Source organism: Felis catus, chromosome D1 (assembly GCF_018350175.1).
Source record: "Felis catus isolate Fca126 chromosome D1, F.catus_Fca126_mat1.0, whole genome shotgun sequence".
Lineage (NCBI taxonomy): Eukaryota > Metazoa > Chordata > Mammalia > Carnivora > Felidae > Felis > Felis catus.
In genome coordinates, this window is record NC_058377.1 from 57,048,019 (window position 1) to 57,061,689 (window position 13,671).

At 44.1% G+C, this 13,671-nt stretch overlaps 1 pseudogene; it reads left to right on the forward strand.

Moving 5' to 3' along the window:
* Positions 1 to 9,234: 9,234 nt before the first annotated feature.
* On the forward strand, positions 9,235 to 10,315 carry LOC111556646 (annotated as a pseudogene).
* The last annotated feature ends 3,356 nt before the right edge of the window (positions 10,316 to 13,671 follow it).

Consider the following 13,671-nt stretch of genomic DNA (forward strand, 5'->3'; position numbering starts at 1 on the left):
CCTCTCTGCACTTACTCAGTCCCCAACCTTCCACACCCACGGTTCCCCTGGGCCTGTTCATTCCAACGTCACCAGCAGCCTCTTCCTCGCTGGGCCCCTGGACAGTCTCTACTTCTCATCCTTTGGTCCCATCAGCGACTTTACTGCTGCTGGCCACATGTGCCCTTTGGAACTCCTCTGTGATATCATTGTGGCTTCATGTTCTCTGGGCATTTTTTTCTCAGCAACTTTTACAGATTTTTCTTGTTCTTCTGCCCCTGTCTCATGCTGGTTTCTTCCAAGGTTCTGTCCCCCTCACTTCACACTCTCCTTAGCTCCATAAAACAAAGGCCTCCTCCGGTCCTTGTCTGCAACTCAGCTCTTTCCTGGGCTCCAGGCTTAATCCCTCAAATATTTGCTGGACATCTCCACTTGAATGTCTCATTGGCTCTTCAAATGCAACATGTCCAAAACCAAACTCATTATCTTCCTCCAAAACTATCTTCCCACCTGCACTGCCCACTGCCCACCACCATGTCCCGTGTCTCAACATCACCACTATCTGCCTTGTCACTCAAGCCAGAATGCTTGGATTCTTCCATGCACAGTTATCAAATTTTGGCCATTCAGTCCCTTGATGGTTTCTCTAATCCTTGGAGATGGATAGAATTCTAACAGTGACTCACTGTCAGCCCAGAGGAGAGACAAGAGCAGGTTTAGTTACTTAACCTTTCTGAGCTTTCTCATCTATAAAGCCAGGGTAATGAAAACCAACACTCAGATGAACTGCGATGAAGCATGTGACCACCCAGGCACATCATTAACACAAGTTAGCACTCAGGAACATCAGCGGTTTCTGCCATCAGGAATGCTGTTACTTCTCCCCATTCCTTTTCTCATCAATCAGCTCCCCAGCTGGCCTCCCTGCCTCTAGCCACTCTAGACAGCTAGTATCTGCTCTCCACCTGGCAGTGGGGGTGATCTTTCTGGAACAGGCAGCTGACTGGTAGTCCCCTGCCTGAAAACTGGCCCTGGCTCTCCAGTGTCTCATGCTGAGTTCTTATTCTGTGGTCTGGAATTTGAGCTCTTCTCTCTCTGGCCCCTGCCAACTTTTGTAGCTTCACTTTTTGAGACTCTCAGTCTTCCCCTCTGTACTGCACCCCAAATTCTCTTCTATCTGCCCCTCAAACACACCTCTGCTTTTTCAGCCCTTCCTGACTTTGTCTCTGCCTCATTGGCCTGAAGGGCTCTCTTCACCTGCTTATAATTCACAACCAGCCCAAAAGATGTGTTCCATGATACAAGCCTGCTTTGTTCCCTCCTCCGAGCCCTCCAACTCTATAGTAGTACACATCACACTGGATATGATTGCTTGTCAGTGTTGCCATTGACTACCCCCACTAGACTGTGTCGATTCACTGTGGTCAGGCAGCCAGAACACAGCCAACTTCATTCAATATGGAATGAGTGGTGATCCTCAGTTCTCTTTATTTTTAAAATGATCAGCATAGGTAGCCAGGCCTAGTTAATCCAGAGGAATGCAAGAGCCCTGGGAGCTGGAGGAAATGAAATCACAGAGGGCTTCTTGGAGGAAGTTGGGCTGAGTTATAAAGTGTCTGACAAAGAGCAAGATTGAGCAAGAGAGGGCAGGTGAGTGTGAAAGAGTGAAGATCTGGGAAACTGAGTGGCTCCCTGCTGTCACACTTGTTTCTCTAGCTTCAAAACACTCAAGGCCCTACCCCCATCCCCTGGCCACTAGCACAGGACTGGTTTCACATTTACATAGAGAGTTTTCACAAATTTTTCCTTATTTGTGTGGTTGGTTGGCTCAGAGACTAGTCTGAGAGTTAGCAAATGTAAGACCTCAGATCCCCCCTTTGCCCTGGGCTTGCTGTGTGACTTGGAAAATCCCTTTCACCTCTGATCCCCAGTTTCCTCATCCATCACACAGGGATACGAGTTATTGGTGAATAGCTGGGAAAATGTCCACAGACCACACAGTTCTGAGCCCCGGTGAAGACAGTTATTCTTGTTGTTCTCATATCAGCAAAGCCTAGTGGTTGCTACTAATTAGCCACTTGGGAGTCTCCAGAAAAACGTTACTCAGGGCCCCAGCAGAGTGGGATCTCAAGGGGGAGAGCCTCCAGAAGGCTAGTGATGGGCAGGGCTGGGAGGTTTAATGGGACCAGGACCAGCCCCACATCGTTCTCTCCATCAAGGCAGCACTGACCTGGGGAGAGAAGGGGGCGGCTGAAGTGGCCTGGGTTGCAGGAGAACTGGGCCACCCTGCAGAGATCTCAGGTATGAAGGCCACAAAGGAAGAGTCCAGAGCTGGTCAGAGCCCAAGAAGGGACAAGGTTTTAAGAGGGCAGGCTTTAGGCGGGCAGGCAGGTAGAGACTCTCACCCTATTATGAGAAAGGCTCTAAGAGAAGGGAGATGGGTTAAAATCTTTCTGCCCCAATTTATAGCATTCTGGATGGGCTGGTTCTGATTTGCTAACTGTGTGATTTTAGCCAGGTCATAGCCCCTCTCTGGGCCTCTCCCTCACTATCAGCAACAATAAGGGAACAGGATCATAAGCTCTCCATAAAGCCAAGTGTTGTCTGATTCTGCAGGAATGCTGGAGAGAAAGCCCTGAGGTTGTGGGTGTCGACAGCCATGCTCCAGTGTCTGTCTGTGGAAACACCGGGAAGCAAGATTGGTCCCACTGAGAGGCTGGTTTTGTAGGAGATGAGTCAGAGCCAATCTCCAGCCCTAAGGAACTCCCAATGAGGGAAACAAGAATGACAATTCCCGGAATGATGTGGGCCTCCAGACAGGGGAGCTTCAGTGCCTCTCCCAAAGTAGAGAGGCAAGGTGGCCCCTGAGTGGCTCAATCTGTTAAGCATCCAACTCTTGGCTTTGGCTCAGGTAATGATCTCATCGTTCGTGAGTTCGAGCCCCACATTGGGCTCCACACTGACAGTGCAGAGCCTGTTTGAGATTTTCTCTCTCCCTCTTTCTCTGCCCCTCCCCTGCTCACTCTTTCAGTCTCTCTCAAAATAAATAAATAAACTTAAAAAAAAAAAAAAAGGTGGAGAGGCAAGGAGCCAGGAATATGGCTTCCAGTACAGCTCTGCCTTCAACCCTTGTGTGACCTTGAGCAAGCCACTCCTTTTTATTTGAAATATTGGGAGAAATGGGGATTGGACTATATTGCTTGCTTTTAAGTGCGCTTCTGTCTCTGATGTTCTGTGATTGCCCAGCAAACCTTGCATGACCAGCTTACATGGGCCTAGTCAGTGGAGGGGATAGCCTCTCAGAATTGTGGCAACTTTGAGGGAAATATGGTTTGTATCAATCTAAATGCTAAAATAAAAGAAAATAGAAAACCCTGTGGACTAGTCCATTGTGGGAAAAAGTGGAGTTTGACTCAGGTTTACCCTTTCATTCATTAATTCATTCATTAAAAAATATTTGTTTTGGGTGCCTGGGTGGTTCAGTCACTTAAGCGTCCGACTTCGATTTCGGCTCACATCATGATCTCATGGTCCATGAGTTCAAGCCCTTATCAGGCTCTGCGCTGACAGTTTGGAGACTGCTTGGGATTCTCTCTCTCTCCCTCTCTCTCTGCCCTTACCCTGCACATGCTCTCTCTCTCTCTCTCTCTCTCAAAATAAATAATTAAAACAATATATCTTTGTTGAGGTTTTCTGAGGAGCTGGTTTTACCAGGCACGAGGTGTATAACTTTTCTGCTCAGGACACGGGGCTTGGCTGCCATGACCTTTTCCATGCAGATGTGTGCCCAGCCCATCTCTTCCTTAAGTCATGACTTGAAAAGAGCATTTTTCTAGCCACGTAGAGCCTCTGTTTGGTAACCAGTCCATCTGAAACTGTTAGAAAATGCCCTCAAAAGAAAATAGAAGTTTAGAGCTGTCTCTGACATCAACCTAAGAAATGGAGAGAGGAAAAATAAACCTTTAGCCTGATTTTCCCCTACGTAGAAAGCAGTTTCCCAATTCTCCAGCTGTCCTGGCTTTGCTGAGCCAAGTCCAAGGCCAGAGCCAGGAGGCCTGCTTCACAGGACTAACTCTGGCACCGACCTGCTGTTGACCTGGGACTGTTTCCCATCCCATTCCCGCCCGATTCTTCCTTTGTGAAGAAAGGATCAGGGACTCACCTATCTGCAGGGCCATTTCCACTCTTACATATTCTGTGACCTCAGGAGGGTTTTGTTAAAAGAGAAGGAAGCTGGAGGCGGTCTGGGAAAACACAGTGGAACTGCTCAAGTGGCGGTTGGGGCAGAGAAGCAGTGATTTGAATGTCGGTGTAACGTGGCCCTGGATCATTTAGTCCAGGTAGAGGGCAAACCAACACTTCCCTCAGCTCAGTTCTGGGGGTTGCAAAGTCTCACTTGGGTCTTGGGTGGCCAGAGTTGTGTGGGACCTTATTCAACAGCTTCCAGAGAGCACAGTCACTGAAGAGTACTCACTCGGCCATCTCTCCTCTCCGGGTTCTGAGTCTTCTCAATTCTCTGCAGCGCCCTCTGCAGCGCCCACTGCACAAGAAAGGAAGGCTTGGGTTATTTTGATTGGGATGGCATTTGAATGTGTAGATTGCTGTGGATAGTATCCGCATTTTATCAATATTTGTTCTTCCAATCCACAAACACAGAATGTTTTCCATTTCTTTGTGTTTTCTTCAGTTTCTTTCAAAGATTTCTATAGTTTTCAGCAAACAGATCTTTTACCTCTTGGGTTAGGTTTATTCATAGGTATTTTATGGGTTTTGGCGCAATTATAAATGGGATCGATTCCTTGATATCTCTTTCTGTTGCTTTGTTATTGGTGTATAGAAATGCAACTGATTTTTGTACATTGATTTTATATCCTGCGACTTTGCTGAATTCATGGATCAGTTCTAGCAGTTTTTTGGTGGAGTCTTTTGGGTTTTCCATGTAGAGTATCATGTCATCTGTGAAGAGTGAGAGTTTGACTTCTTTGCCAGTTTGGATGCCTTTTATTTCATTTTGTTGTCTGACTGCTGAGGCTAGGACTTCCAACACTATGTTGAACACAGTGGTGAGAGTGGACATTCCTGCCACCTTGCTGATCTTAGGGGGAAAGCTCTCAGTTTTTCCCCACTGAGGATGGTATTAGCTGTGGGTCTTTCATATATGGCTTTTATGATGTTGAGATATGATCCTTCTTTCCCGACTTTCTTGAGGGTTTTTTTTTTAATCAAGAAAGGATGCTGCATTTTGTCAAATGCTTTTTGTGCATCTATTGACAAGATCATATGGTTCTTATCTTTTCTTCTATTAATGTGGCGTATCACGTTGATTAATTTGTGAATATTGAAACAACCCTGCAGCCCAGGAATGAATCCCACTTGAATAATTCTTTAAATGTATTGTTGAGAATTTTTGCATCCACTTTCATCAGGGATATTTGCCTGTAATTCTCCTTTTTAGTGGGGTCTTTGTCTGGTTTTGGAAACAAGGTAATTCTGGCTTCATAGAATGAGTTTGAAAGCTTTCCTTCCATTCCTATCAAAATAACACCAGCATTCTTCAGAGCTAGAACAAACAGTCCTAAAATTTGTATGGAACCACGAAAGACCCTGAGTAGCCACAGTAATGTTGAAAAAGAAAACCAAAGCTGGAGGCATCACAATCCCAGACTTTAACCTGTATTACAAAGCTGTAGTCATCAAGACAGTATAGTGTTGGTACAAAAACAGACATATATCAGTGGAACAGAATAGACAACCCAGAAATGGAGCCACAAATATATGGTCAACTAATCTTTGACAAGGTAGGAAAGAGGATCCAATGGAAAAAAGTCTCTTTAGCAAATGGTGCTGGGAGAACTGGACAGCAACATGCAGAAGAATGAACCCAGACCACCTTCTTACACCATACACAAAAATAAATTCAAAATGGATAAAATACCTAAATGTGAGACAGGAAACCATCAAAATCCTACAGGAGAAAACAGGCAGCAACCTCTTTGACTTCGGCCACAGCAACTTCATACTTGACATGTCTCCAGAGGCAAGTGAAATAAAAGCAAAAATGAACTATGGGGATCTCATCAAGATAAAAAATCTTCTGCACAGCAAAGGAAACAATCAACAAAACTAAAAGGCAATGGATGGAATTGGAGAAGATATTTGCAAATGACATATTGGATAAACGGTTAGTATTCAATCTATAAAGAACTTACCAAACTCAACACCAAACTCAACACCCCAAAAACAAATAATTCAGTGAAGAAATGATAGACACTTTTACAAATAAGACATTCAGATGGCTAACGGACACATGAAAGATGCTCAACATTATTCATCATCAGGGCAACACAAATAAAACCACAATGAGATATCACCTCACACCTGTCAGAATGGCTAAAATTAGGAAACTCAGGAAAGAACAAATGTTGGTGAGGATGTGGAGAAAGGGGAACCCTCTTGCACTGTTGGTGGGAATGCAAAATGGTGCAGGCACTCTGGAAAACAGTATGGAGGTTATAAAAAAATTAAAAATAGAACTACCCTACAACCCAGCAATTGCACTACTAGGAATTTACCCAAAGGACACAAAAATGCTAATTCAAAGGGGCACATGCACCCCCAATGTTTATAGCAGTGCTATCAAGAATAGCCAAATTATAGGGGCGCCTGGGTGGCGCAGTCGGTTAAGCGTCCGACTTCAGCCAGGTCACGATCTCGCGGTCCGTGAGTTTGAGCCCCGCGTCGGGCTCTGGGCTGATGGCTCGGAGCCTGGAGCCTGTTTCCGATTCTGTGTCTCCCTCTCTCTCTGCCCCTACCCCGTTCATGCTCTGTCTCTCTCTGTCCCAAAAATAAAAAACAAAAAAAAACAAAAAAAAAAACGTTAAAAAAAGAATAGCCAAATTATAGAAAAGCCCAAATTTCCATCAACTGATGACTGGATAAAGAAATGTGGTATATATACATATACAATGGAGTATTACTCAGCAATAAAAAAAAAATGAAATCTTACTTGTTGCAACAATGTGGATGAAACTAGAGTGTATTATGCTAAGCAAAAGAAGTCAGTCAGAGAAAGATAAATATATGATTTCACTCATTTGTGGAATTTAAGAAACAAAACAAATGAATATAGGGGAAGGGAAGGCAAAGTAAGATAAAAACAGAGTGAGGCAAACCATAAAAGGCTCTTCAATACAGAGAACAAACTGAGGGCTGCTGGAGGGAGGTGGTGGGGTGGGTTAAACTGGTGACAGGCATTAAGGAGGGCACTTTTCAGGATGAGAACTGGGTGTCATATGTAAGAGATAAATCACTGAGTTCTACACTTGAAGCCAAGACAATACTGTATGTTAACTAACTTGAAAATAAATTAATAAAAAATAAGTAAATAAATAAATAAGTAGAATTTTGTAACTTAAAAGAAAAAAAAAAGAAAGAAAGAAAGGGTTGGGGTTACTGGGCATAAAATACTTAAACAGTAACAACACCTGTCAAGCTATAGCAGCTAGGAAGAGGGAAGACATATCGAAGTTCCCTGGAGTCTGTTTTCCCCACTGGGGGAGAATTCATCTCCAACTCAGATTCCATTCGGAAAATGACTCCTTCGACCAAAGGCACATACAGTACCTCTACCCTTGTGGGGTAACCAACTTCTGATTTGCTGTGGATGGAGCTATTTCCTGGGACATGGGAATTTCAGTGCTAACACGAGGAAGTTCTGGGAAAATCAGTTCTTGTTGCTCCATGGAAAGACAGGTCACAGGTACCCAGTTTGGAGACAGACAGAGGCCCACAGCCCCAGCTACACAGAAAGGGCGACTGTTCCTGAGTTAGGCAGACAGCAGTCTGTAGTGCTCCTTGGAGCAAGCAGCCCTCCCAACGATATCACAGTAAGATATCATAGAAAGGGAGTGCTCAAGCAAATGGAAGCGTAGAGACAAGGGACACTGATTCAAGAGACACAACGCCCCAATCCAGATGGTGTGAGATAAGAATGGGGTGGGACATGGGGTGTAGAAGAGGAATTGAATCCAGAGCTATATAGAAATGGTTCTCTCAGTGTCTCTGAAGAAGGCTTCCCACCAGTCTCATAGAGCTTGAGTGGAAAGCCTTTATCAGAATCCACTGACAACCCTTAGGCTCAGAGGTATGTAAGTAGGGTCAAGGGAACCTTAGAGTAAGGTATGTAGGTTTTTACCACAGACTTTAGCTTCGTTGTTCTCTCTGTCTCTCTTTTCATATGTTTTATTTTATTTCTGAGGGAGAGAGAGAGAGCAAAAGCAGGGGAGGGGCAGAGAGTGAGGAGGCGAGGAGAGGATCCCAAGCAGGCTCCACACTAACAACAGGGAACCTGATACAGGACTCCAACTCACCAACCATGAGATCACAACCTGAGCCAAAGTCAGATGCTCAAGTGACTGAGTCACCCAGGCCCTTGCTTTGTCATTGTCAACCAGTGACCCCGTTGTCCTTACGAGGTCTCAGGTTAAAGAACTCCACCAGGAACTGCTATGTAGATATCTCTGGACCGGATGGGCTTGTGACAAATGACTGCACTCAAGATTCTAGTGCTGACAGAGAGCAAAATCCAATGAGGGGCTCATCCACATTTCATACCCAGAATATTCCTTCACCCACGGTGGCAGGAGGTAGGCTACCACACAAGACAGCCTTAAAGGAGCTACTGAACTAACAAAGTAGCTACTTGATTTTTAATTGACATTTGAACTGAAATGGGTGCTTCCCAAGACTTATTCTCTTGGATGGAATATGCCCATGAAACTCCACAATCTGATTGATGTGATTCACTTATGTTACTTTTTTTTTTTTTTAAGAACCAATGGATCTAGGGTTAGAAGGCTGCATAAAAGTTTTGTAATCTAGCTCTTACCCAGATATTAAAACCTCTCTGTAGCATTTCAGCCAAAAAGCCCCCAGCCTGCATACCTCTAGTTATATGGAATCTACTAATTTTCAGGCCAAATTTGTACCTAATGGGATAGTTCTAACTATAAGAAACTAATTCCATGTGTGGGGCTGAACTCTGGGCTCCTGGAGCTACTAACACTAGCACTAGTTCTTGGTAAGCATGGCTGCCCTTTAACAGCCCTTCAGGTGTTTGTGTCCACTTTTCTTCCCCCAAACTGGACTAGCTCTTTCAGGCATTGCTCATTAGACACCTCATCATTATGGGCATCTTAGATGTGAAATGAAATTCTAGACTCAAAGAAACTGTTGGGATTGAGATCTATGGTTGAAAAGGGAAAGATGAATGTTCTAGCTAATGTTTCCCTGATTGTTCTGGTTTCCAGATATGTGCTGATGGAAGCCATCTGTAATGGATCAGAGAACTACTCACTGGTCTTCTACCTGGTAGGCATCCTGTCTCTGCATGAATCTTTCTTCCTCCCTGTCTTCTTGATTTTCCTCTTAATTTACCTGCTCATCCTGCTGGGAAATGCCTGATCCTGTTGGCTGTGGTGGCAGAGCCCAGCCTCCACAAGCCCATGTACTTCTTCCTGATCAGCTCTGAGCCTTGGACATTCTACTACAACCGTTGTCCCCAAAATGTCATCCTTATTCTTACTTGGGGACCACTTCCTCAGCTTCCCTGCCTGCTTCCTGCAGCTGTACCTCTTCTATAGCTTCTCCTACTCAGAAGCCTTCATCCTGGTGGTCATGGCCTATGACTGCTATGTGGCTGTCTGCCACCCACTGCACTACCCTGTCCTCATGACTCCACAGACCAATGCTGCACTGGCAGCCTGTGCCTGGCTCACTGCCCTCCTCCTGGCCAACCCAGCAGTGGTGCAGACTTCCCACATGGCTTTTGACAACACTGCTCACATCTATCACTGCTTCTGTGACCACCTGGATGTGGTCCAGGCCTCTTGCTCGGACACCATGCCTCATGGGCTTCTGTATCGCCATGGCAGTATCCTTCCTGCCCCTTGTCCTGATGCTTCTCTCCCATGCCCACATCTTGGCCTCGGTGCTTCACATCAGCTCCCGAGAAGGAGGCTCAGAAGTCTTCTCCACCTACAGCTCCCACATCCTGGTGGTCGGCACCTACTACTTATCCATTGCCATAGCCTATGTGGCCTACAGAGCTAACCTGCCACTCGACTTCCACATCATGGGCAATGTGGTATATGCTATTCTCACACCTGTCCTCAACCTTCTCATCTATGCGCTGAGGAACAAGGATGTCAAAGCAGCCATCACCAGAATGGCATGTCCCCAGGACCCAGGGCATTGGAGGGACCCTTGATTCTTAGATGTAGTTAATTTTGTTCCCAGGATACCTGTGTGCTAAAAATAAATTATGTCACCAAAAATGTTTTTTGAAGGGAAGAGTGCCTTAGAGTAGGGCCCAAAATATACCATTGAGACTTCCATTTCCATTAATGATATATTGGCTATGAAATCAACCCTTCTGTGGAAAGAAAAAGGTCAGATAAAACAGAAGAAGTATTTTCTTAAAAGTATCAAAATTATCACCTTCTTAACACGCTGGGCAGTGAGTCAGTCTCATGAAAGTATCAAATAGATTTTTTAATATAATAATGCTAAACTAGTAATAAATATGAGAACACAGAAAAGTTAGTTATTAAGGCATGAGTAGAATGTAGATCAATAGAACAGAATAGAGAGCCCAGAATCAGACCCTTAAATATATGAACATGACACAGCAGAGCGGTGTGAAAGATGGACATATAATAAATGGTATTAATACCATCAGGTATCCACATGAAATTTGTCCCTTACCTCAAGCAAGCATTAAATAATCATTAAATATCTAAATATGAAGGGCAAAACTATAAAAATATATAGAAGAGTATAGCTCTCATCTTGGGATGGGGAGGTATTTCTCTTTTTTTTAATGTTTTTATTTTTATTATTTTTGAGAGAGAGAGAGAGTATGAGCAGGGGAGTGGCAGAGAGAGAGGGAGACACAGAATCCGAAGCAGGCTCCAGGCTCTGAGCTGTCAGCACAGAGCCCAGTGAGGGGCTTAAACTAATGAACTGTGAGATCATGACCCGAGCCAAAGTCAAACGCTTAACTGACTGAGCCACCCAGGCGCCCCAGGGAGGTATTTCTTAAGCAAGATTTTTCAAAAACTCTAGACCTAGGGAAAAAAAAGATAAATTTGACTGCTTTTAAAATGTAGAATTTCTGTTCATCAAAAGGCACCAAAGAGAGAGTGGAATGCTGAGCTCCAGAACAGAAAAAGTTATTTGCAATGCATATCACCAAGGAAAGGACCCAGGATTCATCCAGAATACAGAGAGAATTAATTCAGGTCAATTTTTAGAAATAGTCAAGTCATAAGGAAAATTAGCAAGATGCTTTACAATCAGGTGACCAGAAAATCTAAGAAAACACACTCAACCTAGTAGTAACAGGAGAAGTGCAAATTGCAACAACAAATAGTTACAACTAGAAAACCCATCACACGGGTTAAAATGTCCAAGTCTGACAATATCCAATATAGGGAGCATATGGGTTGATGGAACCCTCACACTTTGATAGTGGGAGTGTTCATAAGTACAACCACTTTGGAAAACACTTCATCACTGTCTTATCATGTTGAAGATCCACATACTTTATTGTCTGGCATGGCAGCATTTCTATAACTTGTAAAATTTTCCTAAGATGTAACACTGGATGCCAATAAAATATGGCACACATATGAACTACGTATATGCACGACAACATGAGGAATCTCACAAAGTGTTGAGCAAAAAAATTATGACTCAAAAAGATATATATGATATGATGCCACTTATATAAAGTTTAAAGACAGGCAAGGCTAAACTACATTTTTTTATATTAAATATAATTCATTGTCAAATTTGTTTCCATACAACACCCAAAGCTCATCCCAACAGGTGCTCTCCTCAATGTCCATCATCCACTTTTCCCTCTCCCCAACCCCCGCTCAACCCTCAGTTTGTTCTCAGTATTTAAGAGTCTCTTATGGTTTGTCTCCCTCCCTCTCTGTAACTTTTTTTTCCCCCTTCCCCTCCCCCATGGTCTTCTGTTAAGTTTCTCAGGATTCACATGAGTGAAAACATTTGGTATCTTAAACTACATTTTTTTATAAATGCATACAGATGGCATACATTGTGAAGAGAAGGCATATTTCTTATAAAAATGAAAAGTGGGGTTCTTTTTAAAAATTTTTTTTTTAATCTTTATTTACTTTTGAGAGAGAGAGAGACAAACAGCATGAACAGGGGAGGGGCAGAGAGAGAGGGAGACACAGAATCTGAAGCAGACTCCCAGCTCTGGGCTGTCAGCACAGAGTCCGAAGCGGGGCTTGAACTCACCGAGCGTAAGATCATGACCTGAGCTGAAGTCAGATGCTTAACCAACTGAGCCACCCAGGTGCCCCTGGGGTTCTTTTTTAAAAAATTATCTTGTTTATTTATTTGTTTAAGCTTACTTATTTTGTGAGAGAGAATGTGCAAGCACGGGAGGGGCAGAGAGAGGATCCCAAGCAAGCTCCTTGCTACCAGCACAGAGCCCGACCCAGCCCAGAGCTCCACGCAGGGCTTGAACTTACAAACCACGAGATCATGACCTGAGCTGAAACCGAGAGTCAGATGGGCTTAACCGAATGAGCCACTCAGGTGCCCCAGAGTTATTTCTGTAAGAGAGGGAGAGGGTTGTAATCAAGGAGGTGCACCTGGGGCCTTATGAGGTGTTGCCAATGTTTCATTCTCCCATAGATGGTGATGACATGGTGTTTACAATTAAACTGTATATTTAGACTTTATACATGTTTGTTCTATGTGAATATTGTATTTTATAATAAACTCTTACAAGGCATCATTCCATCGGGCAGAGGCTGCCAAAGTATTTCTCAAAGTTCGCTCCAAGTCTTTCCGTGGGTATGGTGACTTGAGGTGGTTTTCACATTCACAGTAAGCATCAAGCTGCTGAATATAATTTCCCCCATTTGTCCATTCACTTAAGAAAATTTTAATTGGCAGGGTGCCTGGGTGGCTCAGTTGGTTAAGGATCCGACTTCAGCTCAGATCATGATCTCACAGTTCGTGAGTTCGAGCCCCGTGTCAGGCTCTGTGCTCACAGCTCAGAGCCTGGAGCCTGCTTCAGATTCTGTGTCTCCCTCTCTCTCTGCCTCATCCCTACTCATGCTCTGTCTTCTCTCTGTCTTAAAAATAAATAAAACATTAAAAAAAATTTTTTTAAGAAAATTTTAATTAGCCTTTGGAAGGTGCTAGACCATGCTAATAGAAGCTAGAGATGCAGAGAGAAATCAGGACAGTCGCTGCCCTCAATTTGTTTACGATATCTAGTGAGGAAGACAGACAAGAGCAGAAATAGCACAGTGTAGTTTGGGAGTCCTCATGGAGTTAACAACATGGTGGATGTGGACTGATTGAACGGAAGCCCTGAGCTGCTCCCATCAGAGAAAGAGAGGTCTCATTCTAGAGCTGGCCAGGAGGCTGTGTGGCATGCCGGTTGCTATCTATCATGGGGTGTTGATTTTTAGCTTGGACCCCCTCAGTCAAGAAACGGAGTTCACAATCAAACCCAAAAGAGTTTGCCACTCAGTTTTCTTCAGGAATCACACAGGTCAAAAAAAAAGTCTCTGGAATGGGCAGAACTACAGCGCCCCCCAAAAAGGCAGGAAGGAAGACCATTCTCAGAAAAGTGAGTGGCAC